The following is a 23,128-nucleotide window of genomic DNA, read 5'->3' on the forward strand; positions in this document are numbered from 1 at the left end:
AGTGTCAACCCAGCTAAATCAGTGCTCCTCATCCTACAGACCTGTCAGGAGTTCAGCTGAGCTGGGAGAGAGAGCTGAGCTGTCAGTTATTGGAGTAGCTCATTAAAGCAACGAGCCAAATTCTTTTCCCTTATAGGTTATTACGTTACTACAAAATATTGAGTAGAGTTCCCTGTGCTATACAGTAGGTCCTTGTTGGTTACCTGTTTTATATATAGTAGTATGTATCTGCTAATCCCAAACTCCTAATTTATCCCTCCCCACCCCCTTTCCCCTTGGTAACCATAAGTTTGTTTTCTATGTCTGTGGGTCTATCTGTTTTGTATATAAGTTCATTTTTATCTTTTTTTTAGATTCCACATATAAATGATATCATATTATATTTGCTGTGCACCTGAAACTAACACAACATTGTAAATCAACTATACTTCAATTAAAAAAGCAACAAGCCAAAAATGAAAGAGTTGAGCTTTTAATCACTTACTATGATGTTATAAGCAAGAGGCTAAAACTGGAGTAAGCATAGACTCCCGTATTCTATTTTCTTAACAAGGAAAGGTGCATGAGTTGGTGCATGGAAGCTTCTGTTAGTCAGTGCAGACATGGTGGTCACCTCACTGTTGAGGAAGCCCTGAACCAAAGCCTCAGAGAGTTTTTATGGACTGGGGTGCTGAGGGGAAGGGTGTTGAGTCAGGGGGGTAAGTGTCTTCAAGTTTTCTTCTCTTTTCCCCATAAAGAGGCCTCAGCAGAGGTGTCTGAAGAGGACTTACACCCAATGCCTCAGATAAAGAAACTTAGAAATGAAGGTCTCAGGTCTGGAAATGAGAATATGTGAAGGGCATAACTGGACCAAGGAGCTGAGTCCTTAAGTAAAACTTGGATGCACTCTCTGTGCCCCAAGTCTGATGTGGGGAGGCAGCTTCCCAGCTGAGGTCTGCCAGGGAAAGCCCTTTTAATTGCCTATTTTCAGGCTTGAAAAAATCACACATATGTTTTAAGCCAGGAGCTGGACTCCTCAGACTTGATATAGAAAAAATCATGAACAAATTTTGAGGGTAACATTGTCTTAAGTTTTTACACATTTAGAACATACATAATAAAAATATTACCAGATTTACAAATGTGACTAATAAGAGAAATTTTCTAAAATACACACAAACCCACAGATAATGGTGTCAGTAATAAATAACTTTAAACTACTATGGATGTGTTAAAAGAAATAAGAAGAAATGTAGGAAAAGCTGGACCCAATGGATGTAAAGACAGAGCATTTCAAAAGACTATTAAAATATCTATAACAACCACAACAATAAAACAAACTGACAAAAACTGACATTTTATAATTGAAAACTGAGGTATTTGTAATTAATAACTCATTGGTTGATACCAATGTGAGTGCAGCAAAAGATAGTAATAATGAGTTGAAATATTGGCTATTAAGAATAATACTACAATGAACGTGAGGGTGCAGATATCTGTTTGAGATAGTGATTTTGTTTTCTTTGGGTATATACACAGAAGTGAGATTTCTGGGTTATATGGTCACTATATTTTTGTTCTTTTGAGGAAACTCCATACTGTTTTCCATAGTGGCTGTACCAATTGTTGGTGTACCAATTCCACCAACAGTGTATGAGGGTTCCTTTTTCTCCATATCCTCACCAGGACTTGTTATCTTTTGGCATTTTCATAATAGCCATCCTAACAGGTTTGAGGTGATATCTCATTGTGATTTTGTTTTGAATTCCTGTGACGATTAGTGATGTTGAACATCTTTTCATATACCTGTTGGTCATTTTTAGGTCTTCTCCGGGAATCCTGCTTCTGGGTATTTATCCAGAATAATTTAAATCAGTTTCTCAAAGAGATATCTGCACTCCTATGTTTATTGCTGCATTAGTCACAATAACAGAATGTGGAAACAACCTAAATGTCAATTGAACAGATGAATGGATAAAGAAAATGTGGTATATACATACAATGAAATACTATTCAGCTTTAAAAAAAAAAGTAAATCCTGTCTCTTTTCATGGATAAACCATTGAGGATAAGCCATTTATCTTTATATGAATAAACCTTAAGGATGTTTTGCTAAGAAAAATAAGCCACTCAGAGAAAGACAAAACACTGCATTATTCTCCTTATATTTCTAGAAAAGAATCAAACTCCAAGAAGCAGAGAGTAGAATGGTGGTTGTCAGGGGCTGGGGGGAAAGGGAAATGGAAGTTGCTAGTTAATGGACATAAAGCTTCAGCTATTCAAGATAAGTAATTTCTAAAGGTCTACTGTACAACATTGTGCCTATAGTTAATAATAGAATTGTGCATTTCAAAATTTCTTGAGAGGGTAGAGATGTTATATATACTTATCAAATTAAAAAAAATATTGAATACCATAATTCTCTTGCTTTACTCTCTAGATATCCTCAATAAGCAGTTTGTGGTTGATTCTCCTTCTAACATAGACTCCTAAATTCCATTATAGAATGGCTAAATCTGAGAATCTAGTTATTTCGAAAAAGTACTACATGAAGTCCCCAATGAGAGAAGAGAAGAGATGTGCATGAGATATTTTATGTAAACTACGTATGTCATGAAAGAGCTTTCCACTTGTGTAATTAACATTTCCACTTGTGTAATTAACATTTGAACAAGCGTGCTTTGAGTTGTATGGCATCTGGTAATCAATATGAAGTCTACTTTAATAAAAACAATAAAACCAACAATTAAGAAAAAAGTGTATTCTGGGCTTCATAGAAATTTAACTACAAGACAAAAGGACAGTGAAACATTTTAAAAAGAAAACTTACTGTGATACTTTCTCACACTGTGTTATGACTCAGAGTGATAACAGTGTTGTAATGACAGTCAAATGAGCTCAGAGATGTATGACGCTAGGGAGATCAGGAGAAACACAAAGGCTCCTTTGCATTTAAATTTTTAATAGTGAGTGTGCAGTTTGAGACTGCTTGAGTTTTTGACGCGAAGTGAAACTCTTTTATTACATCACTCTCATCTCCATTTATAAAGTTTTATAACAAAAAAAGTGGACATAGAAACTAATAATAATCTTTATTATAATATAAATACCCAGCTGAAATTTGTTGGCTCTCCCTCAGGCCCAAGATATTATATTTGCTTAACAAAATATCTGTGTTAGCCCATGTTTTAATTTGGAAAAATATAGATAGATGGGTAGATTAAAGAAATAGATAGATAGATGTAGTTTTATTGGTTTAAAATAACTTTATATTTAAGAGGCAAAACAGTTAAAATAAATACTCTAAATAGATAATTTGCCTAAATTCTTAAACATTAAAATATCAAGTTTAGTTTGTTATATATAAGCAAAACTTTACTGTATTTTCTTGTTTAATATTAATTTGAGTGAAATACACTGAGAAATAATCAACTTTTTTGAGCTAAAAACAGACAGGATTTGTTTTACTTTTCTATTTTGCTTGGAATGTTTCTGTCTTCTGTATAGTCTTGCTGAGGACGCCAAAATAAAATTTGTCAAAGTCGAGCTGATTTGGTTAGTGAGATGGAGGAGAAAAACTCTGATGTATATCTAAGAAAATATAGAGCTCTACCAAACACAGGTTGAAAAACTTCTAAATTAACCTAAGCTGTCCATTTTCAGATGAGGAAAGTAAAGAAAAGGAAATTAGCTGAGGTTTTAGGGCCGATTAGATTCTTATCGAGGACTCCAGCATTTTGCAAAATTTCCTGTTATGGCAGAGACTACATTGATTCATGATGTTGATAAGATCTTTTTGCAGTAAGCATTGATCATTTATATTTTCATAGAATATGTTCCATTTAGCCATTATAAGTAGTTGAGTTTATCTCATTTACTTCTTTTAACATGATGAAAAGGAATAATGAGACATAATAATAATGGACTCTTTTCCCATTCTCTCTACTGAGGACTCCTGGGAAGAATGGGTCACTTTGACCCAATGACCTCTGATAACGTTCCTTCCTAGGTCAACATGCTATTAGTGCTCACTAGTAGAAAGACCATGGGGAGTCATTATGCAGGATGTTTCTAATCTGTCTACATTTCATATTGAAAATAAAACTGGGAATTATGGATTATGGAGCATGCCTGACTAGGGAGTGGACTTTTTTTTTTTTTTTCATTTAATGATGTAAGTAATAAATTTCAAACAGAGATCTCTTTTTTTGTGGGTGAGCCTATCTCCCACATATATTACTCAGAGTGGAACTTGTGTGTGAAATCTGAAACTAAAAATTCATCTAAACGTGGGAACAAATCCACACTTTTGGAGATCTGCCTCTGATGGTCTTAAGATCAGACTTTTCCTGAGCTTGGAGTTTGTATATACCTTTTGAATTTTAAAACAATTTGGAATTGAGTTTTCTAATTGATCTTGGCCTGAGTTATCAATTCAACTCTTTTTATTTTTATAAATATCAAAGTTTATGCTATAGTTTCTATTTTAATAGCTGTTTAAGACTTACTATACCATATATGAATTTTCTTTTTAAAACCCCATTTTGACCAATTGACTTTTTGATTTGTGTTTTCAGTTTTTCTGGGGTTTACTTCTATGATTATTACATTTATGCTATACTCATTTAAGACAGTATTTGTCAGTACACCATTATGTGATATGATGAAATTAGTACATTAGTTTGAATTGTCTCTGGAGAAGTGCATTTTCCCTTAACAGCAATCTAGTTACTTGTCTCCAGATGAACTACAAACACTAAATAGGTGAAAATAAAAAGACATGGTGGTCACAGTAAGAATCGCTCAATGATTACATCTTTTCAAAATCAGGAAAGAAACATCTCCATTTTCAGATTTTGCCCAACATTTTCCCAGTCAAGCTTCCATTCTGTGTATCATAGGATAATATATCATGCTCTGGTAAGTAATATTATTAAAGTGACCCCTTTGGATTCTTTCCACATGTTTTATGCTTTTAAATGTATTAAACATGTTAAACTTCTTTGTTTAGATAGTAACAGTATTTACCATTAAGAACTACATTTGTCAAACAGTAACAAAGAACCTTCACACAATAAATAACAGTGGCTTCAATATGACTATATTTGGAGACTGAACCTTTAAAGCAGTAATTCAGTTTAAATGATAGCATATAGATCTTAAATCAATCTGACTAGTGGCCTTGTAAAAGGAGGGAATTTGGACACACAAAGGATCACCAGGAATGTATGTGCACAGAGGAAACACATGAACACACAGGGAGAAGGTGGCCATCTACAAGCCAAGGAGTGAGGCCTCAGGGAAACCAAACTTGCCAACAACTTGATCTTGATCTTATAGCCTCCAGAACTGTTAGACAATACATTTCCAATTGTTTAACTCACCGAGTCTATGGTATTTTGTTAAGACAGCCCTAGCAAACTAGTACAAATACCTCGATCTGAAGTAGAGGAACCAAAAGGCTGATGGAAATGATTATGAAGAGACAGAAATACAGTCTTCATTACAGCACATGCAGGTTAGGTCCACATCAGCCAGCAATTAGCAGAAATGCTGGGAAGAGAGAAGTGAGTAAGACAGGCACAGTCCCAGCTCCTATCAGTCTTGTCTGCTAAAGAACACAACCCATTATTTTTAATGTAAATACATACATATGAACACGTGTTGTGCCCCAAATCTCTTATCCTTTCACTTAAGTTATCATAGATCTATTCTAATTTGGCAAGTATATAGGCACATCACTATTTTTAATAGGTTCATTTTACGGGTATATAATAGTTTGATTAAAAATACTACTTTTTGGCAGTTAGATTGTTTCTAAGCATCACTGTTATAAAAGTTTCAAAGCATCATTGTTATAAGAGTTTCACGGTGCAGTGTTTAAGGTGTTAGATTTATTTGGGTTCAAAATTTTCCTTCTGAGAACTTTACTGCTACCAGGTTAATGTGCTTTTGGTCTATGAAAGTGGAATTGGGAAGTTTCAGAAACTGTTCAGAAATCAATCAGACCAGCTCTACAGTGAGCCAGCAGTTTTAAGATGTGACAAGGCTCTTTTCAAAAATTTACTGTGAGAATAAATTTAGTCAAATATTGTATTTTTTATGAAATATCATAATATTGCCCATTGAATATTAAGATTGCAATTTCTTATATTTTATACAATATTAGTAGTATTTTTTCCTCGTTGATTAGTATACTGAAATTCAGTACCAATGCAAAATGTTTCTTTAAATTTTTTAGTATATGTTAATAATTTTATACACAATCAAGCTTTGATTGCTACATATAAAAAAAGTCAAAAGTCTATGATAGTAGATAGTTCTCTGAAACTATGTCATAAAATGTTTATATACTTATTAGGAAATCAAGAAACCTTTTTTCCTTGCTTTAACCAGGGAAAAAGGGTAATTTTGGCTAAGCTTATAAAAAACAGAAAACAGATTTTATACATTATAAGTTGTTTCTGAATGGATTCAATTTCCTCTCTTTCTTTTCATTTTTTAAAAATATCAGGTTATATTCATTTTCAGTTAGGAGAATAATCCCAACTACAGTCAATTTTATTTACTAGTTCATGAGCTTTCTATTAAAAAGATCTTCAATTCTTCTGCCATATATATCTTGCCATGAGAGTCTTTAAATACATCATTCTTCTTTGAAATGTATTTCTATATATCTGACTAAAGCTTCCTGTAACAATGCAATTTCTTTTGAATATGATTTGTTCCTCATGTGAACCTCTGATATGGCACACATTAGATAGGCTTTGAGAGAGGGACTGGAAACGTAGAGTTTATTCACATTTTCTTGGATACATTTGTGCTATTCACCTCTGGGTGTATTTTGAGCTGTGTTGTTTTAAGATACTTTCTTTTAGTGCAGCTAAATAATTCAGGTGAAAAAAAAAAGATATAATTTGCAGAGGAACAGTGCTTGGTCTCCTTATTTTTTCCTAAGTCTTTTCAAAAAACAGCAGATGTACCAGAACAAAATATACCAAGGATTTTATTTGTCCTTTCCCAGACTGGAAAAATTCAGGGTATAGTCAAGAGACCCAACAGTTAGTACATAATTAGAAAGGAGAACAAAAAGCAGACATGCAAGAGGAAAACATACAATGTGTATGAAAAATTAGTTCCGTTATATGCTTTCTTTGTTTTTGCTAGGTTCTTAGAATTAGCCAAAGAGCAGATGAGTAAATCATGACTTTCTGCCCAAACGTGTGTATATGCCAGAGAATTTCAAGGAGGAGGAGAAGAACATAAAAAAGGTTTGTTATAAAAATACCATCAGCCTTGTTCTGAAGTGGCTTGTTATGTGTGGTGGCGTGTTTGTCTTGCAAATGGACCTCAGGCTTGTTAGCTGAGCCTCTATGCTCTGTCCAGTTCTGGAGCACTGTGGACAATTCGAGGGAGTTCAAGGAACTCTTACCCTCATTCTTGAGTCAAGGTAGGGATTGGCTGTCTCAGTGTGTTGTGCTAGGTTTTTAAAGTTTCAGGCTTCTACCTGGTATCTGCTCTCTTCATCTGCCTGTCTCTTTTGGAATCCTGGCCAGAAAAGATTTCCTTCTCCACAGAATGAAGGAGGTCCAATTCCAAAAAATAGGAAGTTCCACCTGAGGCCACCCCCAGAAGAAACAGTTCTTTATTTCCCACTTCAGGTCGCCAAACACGGAGCAGGTGCAAATGATACATAGAACAAGTAACTTGGACCTGAAGGTCTTTGAGCAACACTGCCCTGTGTTCCAGAGCAGGGGCTTTTATAAGAAAGCTCTGTAGACCCAAGCCTTTGGCTCAGCCTTTTGTGAGTGGAGTTTTCACACCAGGGATACGTGGGTGCCTCTGTGATGCCACGTGTTCCAGGAAATCTTGATGGAAGCAGGGGGTTTCCCTCTGGGAGGTTTAGGTTTACACTCCAGCATGTTTTGTGTGAAGGTGTGTCTATATGCGTGTTCAGGTGTAGGTGAACCCGAGGGTGCATCTGAAGGTGATTTAAACCACAGTACAGACACTTAGGAGTTTAGGGTCTTGAGCCACTGTCAAAATCTTGCTTCGCAAACAGTATCCTAAGAAAGCAAGCTTAATGGGCACTAGGAAGAGGGGAATATGGTGAAAGAAAATCCCCAATGTAATAGGGTAAATCTTTTCATCTGGGAAATTTCTCTAACATCAAAGCTGAAAATGTAAATGAGCTGGAAATCTACTGAGCAGTATGAGGGAAATTAGCACTCTCTTGACTGTGCTGTTAGGAATTCTCCAGGTCCAAGGAGTGGTCACCTTAAAATAGGTAGTGTTAAGATTAAGATTAAGACAGCATTTGCCTTTATGCTGTCTTTCTGAGCCCCCATATTTCAAACTCTAGGTGTTTTTACTCATTCCATGTTAAGATACTGGCAAGTCACCCCACAAAAAAGAGTGTGCACAGTTGACTGGAAAAAGTGTTTGAAGATGGAGAAAGCTGTTTCCTGAAGCAGAACAAATAGTGTATTGAGATGCTGAAAATATAAAGATCAAGAAAAAAGTGTCAAAACAGAAACAGAAGGGTTTAGCAATAAGATGGACATGTGGGCATAGTGGCGGAAGGGGAGGGTGGGACGAACTGGGAGATTAGGATTGACATATATACACTATCATGCATAAAATAGATAGCTAGCAGGAACATGCTGTAAGGCACAGGAAGCTCAGCTCAGTGATGACGTAGATGCGTGGGATGGGGGGAGGTGGGAGGGAGGTCCAAGAGGGAGGGAATATAGGTATACATATAGCTGATTCTTTTCATTGTGCAGCAGAAACTAACACAACATTGTAAAGCAATTATACTCCAATCAAAATAAAATAAAATAAAATAAGATGGAAAGTGAATATAATAATGAGACATCAAGTAAGAAGGGATGACGAGTGGCTCTATATTGCAAATGTGTAAATGCTATAAAGAGGCAGGAATACTGACAGCCACTCCGCAGAGAAGGGGCAGTAGCACATTGCATTGCTGGAGTGACGTGGTTTGGGATAGGCTGTTATTATGTTCAACTTGGAGGGAAGATGGAGATCACCCAAAATTTGGCTTGGATTTTGAAACTGATGACAACACACGCACACATACACACACACACACACACACCAAGATGGTAGGTAAAGGTTTGTTACTTACATAACTGATGTCTCCAGGGAGAGCAGGACAGGCACCTCAAGCAAGTATGACATGTCTTGAGGGAGCAAGGAAAGGAGACTGGCCTGGGACTTGATTGTGGTTAGGGGCTGAGGTTGGGGTGAGTGGAATTTCAATCCAATACATCCCCAAAGGAGGGAGCACCCAGGCTTTCTTATCAGCTTGCCACAGTGGGAAAAAATATAATATACTAGACAAAAGACACCAGAAAAATATTCACAACAAATTTACAGTTAGAAAGAAAACAAAAGTAGTATAAACCAGTTTTATTACCAAACTTTTTAACAAGCTGTTAAATGTACATAATGGTGATAAAGTAAATAAAATAGTAAATATGTAACTATACATAGCATATAAATTGTATATCATAATATTAAATACAAAGGTATTAATATTATATACATTATATTGATAAAATATATGTGGCTGATTATAGAAATTAGATTACCAAGGTTTATAAATGTTTGATCAAATTTTGTGTTAGCCAATTTGTCAGGACTCAAGCAGTCCCACACTCTACTTGCTTTTGGCAAGGAAAATGAGAATAGTCTATATGAAGATCAGTTTGACAATGAAGTCAAATAAATTGTAGAATGACTGAATCAACCATTAAGAAATAATCTGATAGATTTCAAAATTATGGATACGTGGCTCTGTCTAAATTGGAAAAATATTATTCAAGGGTAGAAAATTGGCTAGATAAAATATACGATCATATTAAGGGATAATATTCATTCATTAAAACTATAGATTACCTTGGGCACCAAGTATATAGACACTGAATTTAAAATTGGAGGGGTAAATATAGGTAGATTTGGTTCATTGAGGGGGGAGTAGATAATTAATTTTGATGTCAAATTCCAAGCCTATGTCTATGTAGCATCTAATGTTACAAAAAATAAATCCTTTCTATAGATTAAACCAATGGAGTCAACATAGCTGAAACTATTCTCTGAGTATAGTGGTTTAATTGATTTTAATACTTGTTAGTGTAAGGGAATCTGAATTTTTTTCTAATGAATACATGATGATTTATCCTAATCTACCCTAAATTAAGGAATCACTACTGCTAAAAATAAAGAATGTGAACTTTTTGACTTTGTATTTTTTAAAAGTGCTGAGGAATTTTCTTAAATCAGTATTAACAGATTTTTTTCTATTTTTCAAGATACAAAAGAAACTATCAATGGAAAATATTTAGTTTTTATAGTAAAAATGTATACTTTCTTTTTTAGTAAGCATATTTCAAGATAAACACCATATATTTACATTTATTTAAATATTTGTAAGCTCACAGAAAGTAAACCTGCTTTCTAGGTAAATGTGAATTTTGCTACCTCCCATATTGCATTGTTTAGAGATTGAATCTTCTGGAATCAGATAGTAACAAGCCCCTGAATATGGAGAACATCATGGTATCTAGTCTTTACCCCTCCTTGAAAATTCAAAAAGAAAAAAAAATGATGCTACATATGCAGATTTACTTTAATTTTTGGCTTCTTTCTCTGTTAGTGATATTACATGCGACAACTTAATTAACTGGAGAGAACTGCCTTGGATTTTGTAAATGCAGCACTGGGACAACATTTTGTACAATTTTATGAAAAAGATAAATTGCAATTAAGCAAATGTAGTTTTTATTACAGTGTCAATTTTTCACACTGTTGGAGTTAAGTTTGCGCCAACATGCCCATTCAATTCCTTCTTTTCAGGAATTTCAATCCAATACATCAAATCTGACTTTTTCCAGCACTTGGCAAACAATGTCTCTGGTAAGATGAAATTTGCTCAGTATGATTTTACAAAGAACTTGAGGAAGTGGAATTGGAGACTGAAAAAACAGGATGTCAAATAAGATAAATAGAGGTGCTGAAGTCATTTTATATAAATGCTATAATTTTAAAATAATTTTTATAATTTATAATATACAATTTAAATTTTATATTGTATACTTTTATAACTTAAACCTTTATATGTGCTTAATAGAATTTTTGTGTATATGAAGCATATGTCTTAAAGCTATTCAAAAATGTAATAAGACAAAAAAAGCTGACATTTCATGTGTAAAGTCCTAGAAAATTAAAAATACATTCAGTTATTAAGCAAATAAGTAGTGTTCTGCTTCAGGAAACAGCTTTCTCCATCTTCAAAAATTTAAATTTTTAAATTTAAAACAAATAAAGAATACTTTCAGTTTTGTTATTATTCATAGAATCATATAATCCTTGTCCCTTCAAATCCAGGGACCATAGATATATGCATATAGAGTAAAATGTTGAATATTAAATCCTTTGAAAATTTTAAAGGAAAAATACTGTAAAGAAAAATAACTATACACTTTGGAAGAAAAACAAAAATCTGAAGTTACTTTAGTATGAATAAAAGCAGGTAGATGTTAGAAAGAAGTGGAAATTTGCTAGAACAGAATAGCTGAAGGTGGCCGTCTTGTCTTTAGCAGCTTTTTGCCTGAAGGCACACTGCAGTTCACTCCACATTCAGCAGCTAAAATTCTGATAGAATATCCACGATCATACTGGCTTAAAGAAATAGAAGAGAGAGGTGGGATCACCACAGATTCTTCAAAGGACAGGCAGTACCCCAGAAAACAGAGAGTTGGAGACAGGGAGTCATGTATTCTGTGTATAAACTCTGTAAAAGCCTAATGTTCTTTGGCTAATCCCTGAACCACTTATGCATGGGATGTAGCCAAAACAGCTCAGCTATGGATAAAATATCTAAATTGTAATTTAAGTTGTTGACCAAGAGACAGCATTTCCAGATTAAACCAAATCAATTCATTTGCCTGCTGAAACAAGCAAACAAATGAGACTACCAACACTATTTAGTGAACTATAACAGAATTCACAGAGGTCTAATTCACAAAGTACAGGATTCAATTTAGAATTACCAGGCATAAAAGAAACAGAAAAATGTGTCTTACTCTCAAGAAAAAAAGACAACATATATCAACAATACAATAACCCAAAGTTGGAATTATCAGATTAAGATTTTTACACATGTACATTTAACTATGCTTAATACTGTAAAGGAAAATATGCTCACCATGAGTGAAAAGGTGTGAAAATTCAAAATTCTAGAAGTGGAAATACATCTGAAAAATATTACTGATTGAGCTCAAGAGCACAACAGGGATTGTATTAGTTTGCTAGGGTTGTCATAACAAAGTATCCCAAATGGGGTGGCTTAAACAACCGAAGTGTATTGTCTGCCAGTTCTGGAGGCTAGAAGTTCAAGATCAAGGTGCTGTAAGGATTGGTGCCTCTGAGGGCTCTGAGTAAGAATCTGTTGCATGCCTCTCCTCTAGCTCCCCAAGTTACCAGCAATTTTCACATTTCTTGACTAGTAGTGGAAGAATTACACCCATCTGCCTTTATCTTTCCTGTATGTGAGTCTGTGTCCAAAATTCCTCTTTTTATAAGGACAACATTCATATTGGATTGGAGCATACCCTAATGACCTCTAATTATATTTATCACAACCCTATTACCAAGCAAGGTCACATTCTGAAGTGCTAGGTGTCAGGACTAACACGTAAGGATTTGCAGGGGGACACAATTCAACCCATAAGAGGTTTGATGGAGGTAAAAATCAAAAACATAAAGATAGATTAATGGAAATTATCTGATCTGAAAAAAAGATAAAATGTTGGAAAGAGGAAACATAAGAGAATAACTCCTCATGAAACTTTTGGACAATATCCAAAGATCTAAAAAGAACTAAGCAAACCCCAAGAAGAATAAAAGCAAATGAAACCAACATATGTATGATGCTGAAAAACAAGGGTAAAGAAAATCTTGAAAGCAGCGAGGTTAAAAGAGCACACTACGTGCAGAAGAACAATCATTTGAACAACAAATGACTTGAATACAATAGGTATCCATCAGTGCATACTAGCCTTAACAAAAAATGAATACATAAATTAAAATATTAACTGAGAAGATAAAGATTTTCCTTAAAGTAGAATTCCAACTGATATTATATAGAAGATGATAGAAATAGTTCCCATTTAGACATCATTATAGTGATAGATGATACAGTTGAAAACTAAAGTTAATGGATATAGGCATGCCAAAGAACATGTATGGTAGAGGCGTATCTATATATCTATATTGATTTATTTATTGCTAAGGTTGCATGGTGGTAATGGACCATCATTTTGGGGGAAGGTATAAACTAAGACATATTAGGGTGATACTGCATAGACACACATTATAGATGATAGGGAGAGAGAGAGAGAGAGAGAGAGGCATTGGAACAAATATGGCAAAATAGTAACAATTTGGATATATAGGTGAGAGAAATTTGAATTTTCTGTGTACTGAACTTTCAACTTCTTGTAGGTTGCAAACTATTTTTTAAAAGAAAATTAATTTTTCCAGTATCATGAATGAAAAAAAGGACCTCACTATAGATGTTCAAGATATCAATAGCTTTTCACAAAACAATTCCCTCAAAGAATTAAACATATCCTTTGAAAAATACAGCCCATAAAATCTGGCAGAGGAAATAGAAATAAAATAAATTTTATAATTTACGAAGAAATTAATTCCATCAATTAAAAATCTTTCCACAAAGAACATCTCATGGCTAAAGGGCTCCTTTGAGAACTTCTTTTAAATATTTAAGGAAGAATTGACTCTAACCTTACAAAAACTATTTCAAATAATAGAAAGTATGGAAGACTTTCTAAATCTTCTTATGAGTCCAGCATAATCTTCCTACCAATAGCCGATGAAGACTTCACAAGAAAGAGAATACGGGCAATCTCTATCAAGAACTTAATTATAAAAACCCTTATATATTAACAAATCAATCCAATGATATAAAAAGTTAATACATTATGATTAAATAATATTTATTGCACAAATTCAAGAGACTTCAACATTGAAAATTTAATTAATATGATTAATCATAATAGCAAAAGAGAAATTGAAGTAAAATTTTCATAAAATTTAGCTTTCTCAGTAACTTATTAATTTAAGGGAATTATCTCAATCTGATAGAGAATATCTATAAAAGTAGCAAGCTCAGTGGCAAAATAATTGAATGTTATTTCATTAAATTTGGTTACAGTGATCTCATCTAACAAGAGTAATATGAAGAAAGGAAAACTAATACAGTTAAATTAAATTATGTTCATTAACAATATGAGAGTGAAAGAAGTAATAGAGAGAGCAGACATAACAATTCTTGATGCACAACATCTGAAAAAAGACTCCTATCTCCAATATATAAGAATACATGTACCTAAATTAAAAAAGAGATAATCCAATAATGTTCAAAATGCATGAACAAGAACTTTACCAAAAAAGCTCAGCAAAGGGCCTCGGAAATGTTGCATAAGGTACTGATTGGCAGGAAAATACAATTTAAAACCAAATTATGATATCATGCGGATAAAATAGAAAACACTGAGTATTTGTGAGGAAACAGAGTAAGAGAAGTTCTAAATGCCCCCCACACACGGCTGTGGGAATGTAGATTGGTACAACTGATTCTGGTAGTGTCTCTTAAAGTTGTGTGTGTGTGTGTGCATTTATCATAAAATTTGAACTGGTACCTCATAGATTGATTGATTATTTCCAATCCTTTGCTGTTATATGCAATGCTTCAATCATCTTAAAAAGATACTATGCCTGTCCTTAAATGTAAAGGTAAAAGTTATGTGTGTGTGTGTGTGTGTGTGTGTGTTTGTGTGTGTGTGTGTGTGTGTGTATATCAGACTATTGATAGAAATATATTTAAAATCTAGTCTCCCAAAGGAAGAATAAGGATCTGCTTAAATCACCAGGTTTTCAAAAGCCTTTGGTTTTGTGTATGAGCACAGAAAGAATATTATACCATGATATTAGAGAGAATTATAATTTTCCCAAAGGGTGAAGATCATGCTAGGTCAAGTAATGAACATAGTAGTAGATACCATACAGCTTAGGTAAGCAGAGTGAAATGGAGTGAGATAAACCCAGCTCACCTGGCTTTTTATCACTTCTCCTCTAGTTGGGTGTGTGATGTACTACTTATTCTTGACGTCATTTCCCGCATCTCTAAAATTAGAGGATGCACTCACAGACTTTGGGATGCCCCAATCCTTGTTAGTCTAGAGCTCTTTCCACTGTCTACCTAACTCCCCAGCATGTAGACAACAATGAAAGTCTGCTTTGATTGCAGCCAGTATGGGTCATCAACAAAACTTGAAGGGTTTGCTCTTGTCCCATCCCTGTATCTGCAGACCCTACCTCCCCTAGGTGAGCTCTGGTAAACTGCTAGGATTACAAAGGTCACTTGATAGATGTGCCAATTAACTCAATGGTGGTAATCATTTCACAGTGTATACATATATTGTCATCACATTGTACACCTTCTCAATCACATGGTACAACTTAAATATATACAATTTTTATTTTTCAGTCTTACCTTAATAAAGCCAGAGAAAATTTAAAAAGAAGAAAAGAAAAGGTCATAGTTTGAAAAGCACTGTTGTATTAGCTATATCATGAATGTTTCAATATTGAGGGACTATGCTATTCTCCCCCTAGCAAAACACTTTTCAAGATGATCCTGAAAAGTTTGTCTTTGCACTTCTTGTGTACGTTTGTGACCGTGACAATTAAAGATTGAATGTATAAATGTTGGTCTTGCTGCATGGACTCAGTTTAGTTTGCAACATCTGACTTTCAATGGTTTGATAGCTCGGGAAAGCCTTGGGTTCAATTGCAACGACAGTTTACTAGTAAATGTTCATACAGTGCTACGTTTGCTCTAAAATGTTATGGTTTCAGCTGCAATTCCATGCAGTAATCAGTTTTGCATGTTTAATAGCATCTTATATAAGTCATTTAGATGCAACTTCTTGCAAATATAGGCTTGATTTAGCATAAGAGAAAACCTGTAATGTATGGAAAGCTTCATGATAATGCAGGGCAGAGGAAAATCAAGTAGAGGCAGTTGTGTGATTGCACAGCAATGTGTTGATTAGTAGGAAAACAAATTAAAATACACTGTACCGTAAATGCTTGCTTTGCATTAAAAAAACTGTCAATATTCCTACAATCGTTTCTGAAGTGATCTTACTTCACTTGGATATTACAGGAAAAAAAGGGCAAAAGTGTAACTTGAGTTAAGTTCTTCCTGGCTATGCTTTTTAGTAATAACTTAGGTAGTTATTATATCCTTATATTCATAGGACTTCCTGATTTATAGTTAGTGCATTTATTATAGTTTCTTATTTCCTTGAAGCAAATTAGATTCATTAGTTCAAATAAAATTGGTTATTTTTGTGAATCTAAGAAAGGAAAAAATAAAAATAAATCAAAACTAAATTTCCCCTGCAGATCAAAAATGTGCTTGTAAGCTTTAAACCAAATTGCATGGGATTATAAAATGTGTTTTATAATTTTAAATTAGCTTTAAATTTACATGCATGCATATGGTAAACATTAAAATATGTTCGAAAAAGCACACACACACAGAGAAAACATTTTCCTAATCCTCTAAATCTTCATTTCTTCTCCTCAGAGCTGTTGTAATGTTTTTATAACATTTACCCTTAAAAAATAAAATCTGGAGTCATACTGAATAGGTTTTAATTCAGATAAAATAGTAATAGTGATAGTTATACTAATGTAGTAATATCAGAAGCAGCATTCAAATTATATGGATCCTGTAGTAATTTCCAAAGAACTGTATGAAGTTTACATAGGTGACACGCAGTATTTAATATTCACAAAGTAACAAATGTAGGATAGCAAGGATATTGTTCAAAATACCCAGGACTTGAAATCATTGTTGTTTTACCAAATTATTTGATCAATTTTATTTTGATTATATAAAATAAAATATTTCTTATACGGAGAAGTTGCTTTTCTCTATCCCCGGTTAATTCCTGTACTCCTTTCTCGGTAAGGACCACTGCTTGAGTCTACAATATACTGTCCCGGGCCATTTTATATCTTTACAAGTAGAGTCTAGACTTGAGGGAAAAAGAAAAATGCTTTGCTGGTCCCATTATATGTTACATGATATTTTCTTAATTCACCTCTCATTGTTGGATATTAATAATGTTTTAAATAAATCTATTCTCACAAATAATGCACCAGTAAGCATTTTGTTCAGTCTCTCCTTGTGACTATGAGCTAGAGTTTCCTTGGAACTGGGCTGTTCGATATAGTGATTTTCAGCCAAATGTGGCTTTGGAACAAGAGAAATTTGGCTATTATGAATTTAGAAGGGCTTGTAAGTATAAAATACAAGCTAGATTTCAAAAACTTCATACAAAAAAAAGGCTATAAAAATCTCATTAATATTTTATGTTGCTATGTTTAAATGACAATACTTTGGAAATGTAGGTTAAAATACATTATTAAAATTAATTTCACATTGTATGCATAGTATATCTATACAATGTATATATGTGCATATATAATATATTCATGAATATGTAATATTGTATGTATACATGCATACATTTAGCTAGAAAAATGTATGTCATATTCGGAGCTCAATTTATTTTAGCTATAATTATTTTGTCCCACATTTTAAAATGTTATAGCTTTAAAAAAAAATTTGAAATTGGCAGATTGAAACTCTAAATTTATTTTCTTTCTTTCCCTGTTAATCATGCCATTATGTCTTTCCTATTGATGGAACTTTATTCCATACATTTTAGAAAATGTTTATCTTGTTTCCTGTAAAAAAAGTCTTTTGTTAGTTAAAATGTGATAGCATTTCCTTAATAGATTATTGTAGTCAATATTGATGCTTCATACTGTGTATGGTGTAGCTCTTTTGTTCAGATGTCCCCTAAAAATAGTTATTTTTCAAAAATAACTTATGCATCATCAGTAAAAATATTAAAAAATACCTCCAGCACAGGTATTTTATAATATTTGCTCTTCCTATTAATACATGAAATGTGAATCCTTGAATGGTGACTTGTACACATATATCCTAAACTTATAGGATAATAACTCCAATGAGGTATTTTTTTTTTCCCCAGAAAGGTGATCTCTTTGCTCAATGACCTGCCTCACTGTTACAGCAGAATTGACAGAGATTCTTTCCAAACTAAAATATCAAAGTGTTAACCTGTCAAGGTCTTTGTTATTTAAGAATATGAAGAAGGGGCTTCCCTGGTGGTGCAGTGGTTAAGAATCCACTTGCCAATGCAGGGGACATGGGTTTGAGCCCTGGTCCGGGAAGATATCACATGCCGTGGAGCAACTAAGCCCAGGCACCACAACTACTGAGCCCGCGAGCCACAACTACTGAAGCCCATGCACTCTAGGGCCCGCGAGCCGCAACTATTGAGCCCGCGTGCCACAGCTACTGAGCCTGCGCACCTAGAGCCCATGCTCTGCAACAAGAGAAACCACCGCAATGAAGAGTGGCCCCAGCTCACCGCAACTAGAAAAAGCCCACACACGGCAACAAAGACCCAACGCAGACAAAAATAAAATAAATAAAATAAATAAATTTATTAAAAAAAAAAGAAATTGAGGAAATAAATCCTGTGTGTGAGCCTGCCTCCCTCTCCAGGGATAATAAACAATAGAATGTTTTGTTGATTGACTCACAATTAACACTCTACGTTATAGCTCTGGGGTCTAGAAAATCATGATGCCTTCCTTACATGTTTTGAAAATAGAGCAGAGTAAGACGTGTAGGAAAATCTAACACATCCTATGTTGCTCTGTGATGATAACTTTAGTACATTTTTAAGTATCAAATATCAAGTAATTTCTCAAATTAAGACTTGTTTTGGTGCTTTGGCTTTACTGATGCCTTAAACTCATGCTTGGGCTCCTATCAGTCAATGGATCAATATGTGTGACAAGATGTGATGGTCTGAGGCTGATAACTTCCCTGACACAAGAAGATGTTCAGAAAGGGACTTGAACTAGACTTCTCATCAGATGTGGATTAAGAGTATACATAGTACATTAAATTCAGAAGAGTTTAGTGAGAGTCATTTAATGTAGTTTTAATAATTTCGTATAGCTGAATGTTGTCTCGTGTCTTTCTGGTCATATTCCTTGTCAGGTTTGAAACAAACATGGCTTGAGAATTTCCCTAAGAGATTTTTATTGTTATATTCCTGCAAATGATTTTTAACATTATCATATTAATACACGGATATTATACTTACTTTATTGCATGAGATATTTTTGATGGCAAACACAAATATTAATTGGCCACTGACATTTTGTCAACTTCAAAAGAATTACTGTTCTTCACAAGTAATCTCTATACAAAAAGAAAGGATTTTTTCACTTCCATGTTCTCTTTCAGTTAATGATGAACTAGGTATAACTTGCCTTTGGCAAGATTTACTATGTCTGCTTGAGCAGTCTCTCTATATAATTTTAATTGTTTTTCTTTTTTTTTTCCTCACAAATGCCATGACAGAGAGTCCCAAAGATGAAGCCTGTCAAATTAGAGTCTGATTGTCCACAGGCAAATATGCCAAACAAAAATAACTCATGACAAGTTTCTTGAATCATTGATTTTTAAATACCATTTTAGTTATAATCCAAACATAAATATGATGCAAAGAAAAGTTCCATTGGCATTAAACACTCGACATCAAAGAAAAGTCACACATGAATCACAAATAAAACTTTGTAACCTCCACACCAGCGTAAGCAAGGAAAGCCACACACTCTGCTCACAGAAGAGCACTAAGCATGTTTCCCTGAAAATATTTGATAAACATTTGCCAAAATGTCAGAATACTATAAAAGTGTCATTTTTATTTTTTGAGGTATTATTTACAAAGGGTAAAATGCATTAATTTTAAAGGCAAATTCAATGAATTTTACACCCATGTAACAATATCCAAAACAAGCTGTAGAATAGAAATGTATAGCTTGAATTTTTTTCTCAAATTAATGTTTAGAGATCTATCCATGTTCTTGCATAATTCATTTTGTGCTACTGTGAGGTCATTGGAAGAATGATATTTTATTGTTGTGCAATATTCCATTGTATGAAGATACCACATTTGTTTTCCTTTATCCTTTTCATAGACATTTAGTTTGTTTACAACTGTTTAATGAATAAAGCTGTTGTGAAGATTTTTGTGGACTTGTGCACTCATTTCTCTTTTTTAAATATTTTTTAAACATCTTTATTGGAGTATAATCGCCTTACAATGTTGTGTTAGTTTCTGCTGTATAACAAAGTGAATCAACTATACATATACATATATCCCCATATCCCCTCCCTCTTGCATCTCCCTCCCACCCTCCCTATCCCACCCCTCTAGGGGGTCACAAAGCACCGAGCTGATCTGCCTGTGCCATGCGGCTGCTTCCCACTAGCTATCTATTTTATATTTACTAGTGCATATATGTAAACGCCACTCTCTCACTTCGTCCCAGTGGCCACTTCGTGCCACTCTCTTACCCTGCCCCCTCCCTGTGTCCTCAAGTCCATTCTCTATGCCTGCGTCTTTATTCCTGCCCTGCCCCTAGGTTCTTCAGAACCACTTTTTTTTTTTTTTTTTTTTACATTCCATATATATGTGTTAACATACTGTTATTTGTTTTTCTCTTTCTGACTTAACTTCATTCTATATGACAGACTCTAGGTCCATCCACCTCATCACAAATAACTCAATTTAGTTTCTTCTTATGGCTGAGTAATATTCCATTGTATATATGTGCCCCATCTTCTTTATCCATTCATCTGTTGTTGGACACTTAGCTTGCTTCCATGTCCTGGCTATTGTAAATAGTGCAGCAACGAACATTGTGGTACATGCCTCTTTTTGAATTATGGTTTTCTCAGGGTATATGCCCAGTAGTGGGATTGCTGGGTCATATGGTAGTTCTATTTTTAGTTCTTAAGGAACCGCCATACTGTTCTCCATAGTGGCTGTATCAATTTACATTCCCACCAACAGTGCAAGAGGGTTCCCTTTTCTCCACACCCTCTCCAGCATTTATTGTTTGTACATTTTTTGATGATGGCCATTCTGATCGGTGTGAGGTGAAACCTCATTGTAGTTTTGATTTGCATTTCTCTAATGATTAGTGATGATGAGCATTTTGTCATGTGTTTGTTGGCAATCTGTATATCTTCTTTGGAGAAAAGTCTATTTAGGTCTTCTGCCCATTTTGGGGTTGGGTTTTTTGTTTTTTTGATATTGAGGTGCATGAGCTGCTTGTAAATTTTGGAGATTAATCCTTTGTCAGTTGCTTCATTTGCAAATATTTTCTCCCATTCAGAGGGCTGTCTTTTCATCTTGTTTATGGTTTCCTTTGCTGTGCAAAAGCTTTTAAGTTTCATTAGGTCTCAGTTGCTTATTTTTGTTTTTATTTCCATTTCTCTAGGAAGTGGGTCAAAAGGATCTTGCTGTGATTTATGTCATAGAGTGTTGTGACTATGTTTTCCTCTAGGAGTTTGATAGCGTCTGGCCTTACATTTAGGTCTTTAATCCATTTTGAGTTTATTTTTGTGTATGGTGTTAGGGAGTGTTCTAATTTCATTCTTTTGCATGTAGCTGTCCAGTTTTCCCAGCACCACTTATTGAAGAGGCTGTCTTTTCTCCATTGTATATTCTTACCTCCTTTATCAAAGATAAGGTGACCATATGTGCAAGGGTTTATCTCTGGGTTTTCCATCCTGTTCCACTTATCTACATTTCTGTTTTTGTGCCAGTACCATACTGTCTTGATTACTGTAGCTTTGTTGTATACTCTGAAGTCTGGGAGCCTGATTCCTCCAGCTACGTTTTTCTTTCTCAAGACTGCTTTGGCTATACGGGGTCTTTTGTGTTTCCATACAAATTGTGAAATTTTTGGTTCTAGTTCTGTGAAAAATGCCATTGGTAGTTTGATAGGGATTGCATTATATCTGTAGATTTCTTTGGGTAGTATAGTCATTGTCACAATGTTGATTCTTCCAATCCAAGAACATGGTATATCTCTCCATCTGTTTGTATCATCTTTAATTTCTTTCATCAGTGTCTTATAGTTTTCTGCATACAGTTCTTTTGTCTCCTTAAGTAGGTTTATTCCTAGGTATTTTATTCTTTTTTTGCAATGGCAAATGTGAGTGTTTCCTTAATTGCCCTTTCAGATTATTCATCATTAAGGCATGGGAATGCAAGAGATTTCTATGCATTAATTTTGTATCCTGCTACTTTACCAAATTCATTGATTAGCTCTAGTAGTTTTCTAGTAGAATCTTTAGGATTCTCTATGTATAGTATCATGTCATCTGCAAACAGTGACACTTTTACTTCTTCTTTCCCGATTTGGATTCCTTTTATTTCTTTTTCTTCTCTGATTGCTGTGGTTAAATCTTCCAAAACTTTGTTGAATAATAGTGGTGAGAGTGGGCTAACTTGTCTTATTCCTTATCTTAGTGGAAATGGTTTCAGTTTTTCACCATTGAGAACGATGTTGGCTGTGGCTTTGTCATATATGGCCTTTATTATGTTGAGGTAAGTTCCCTCCATGCCTACTTTCTGGAGGGTTTTATCATAAATGGGTATTGAAATTTGTCAAAAGCTTTTTCTACATCTATTGAGATTATCATATGGTTTTCATCCTTCAATTTGTGAATATGGCATATCACATTGATTGATTGGCGTATGTTGAAGAATCCTTGCATTCCTGGGGTAAATCCCCTTTGATCATGGTGTATGATCCTTTTAATGTGCTGTTGGATTCTGTTTGCTAGTATTTTTTTGAGGAATTTTTATCTATGTTCATCAGTGATACTGGCCTGTAGTTTTCTTTTTTTGTGATATCTTTGGCTGGTTTTGGTATCAGGGTGATGGTGGCCTCATAGAGTGAGTTTGGGAGCGTCTCTCCCTCTGCTATATTTTGGAAGATTTTCAGAAGTATAGGTGTAAGCTCTTCTCTAAATGTTTGATAGAATTCGCCTGTGAAGCCATCTGGTCCTGGGCTTTTGTTTGTCGGAAGATTTTTAATCACAGTTTCAATTTCAGTG

This window comes from Balaenoptera acutorostrata, chromosome 2 (assembly GCF_949987535.1).
Source record: "Balaenoptera acutorostrata chromosome 2, mBalAcu1.1, whole genome shotgun sequence".
NCBI lineage: Eukaryota > Metazoa > Chordata > Mammalia > Artiodactyla > Balaenopteridae > Balaenoptera > Balaenoptera acutorostrata.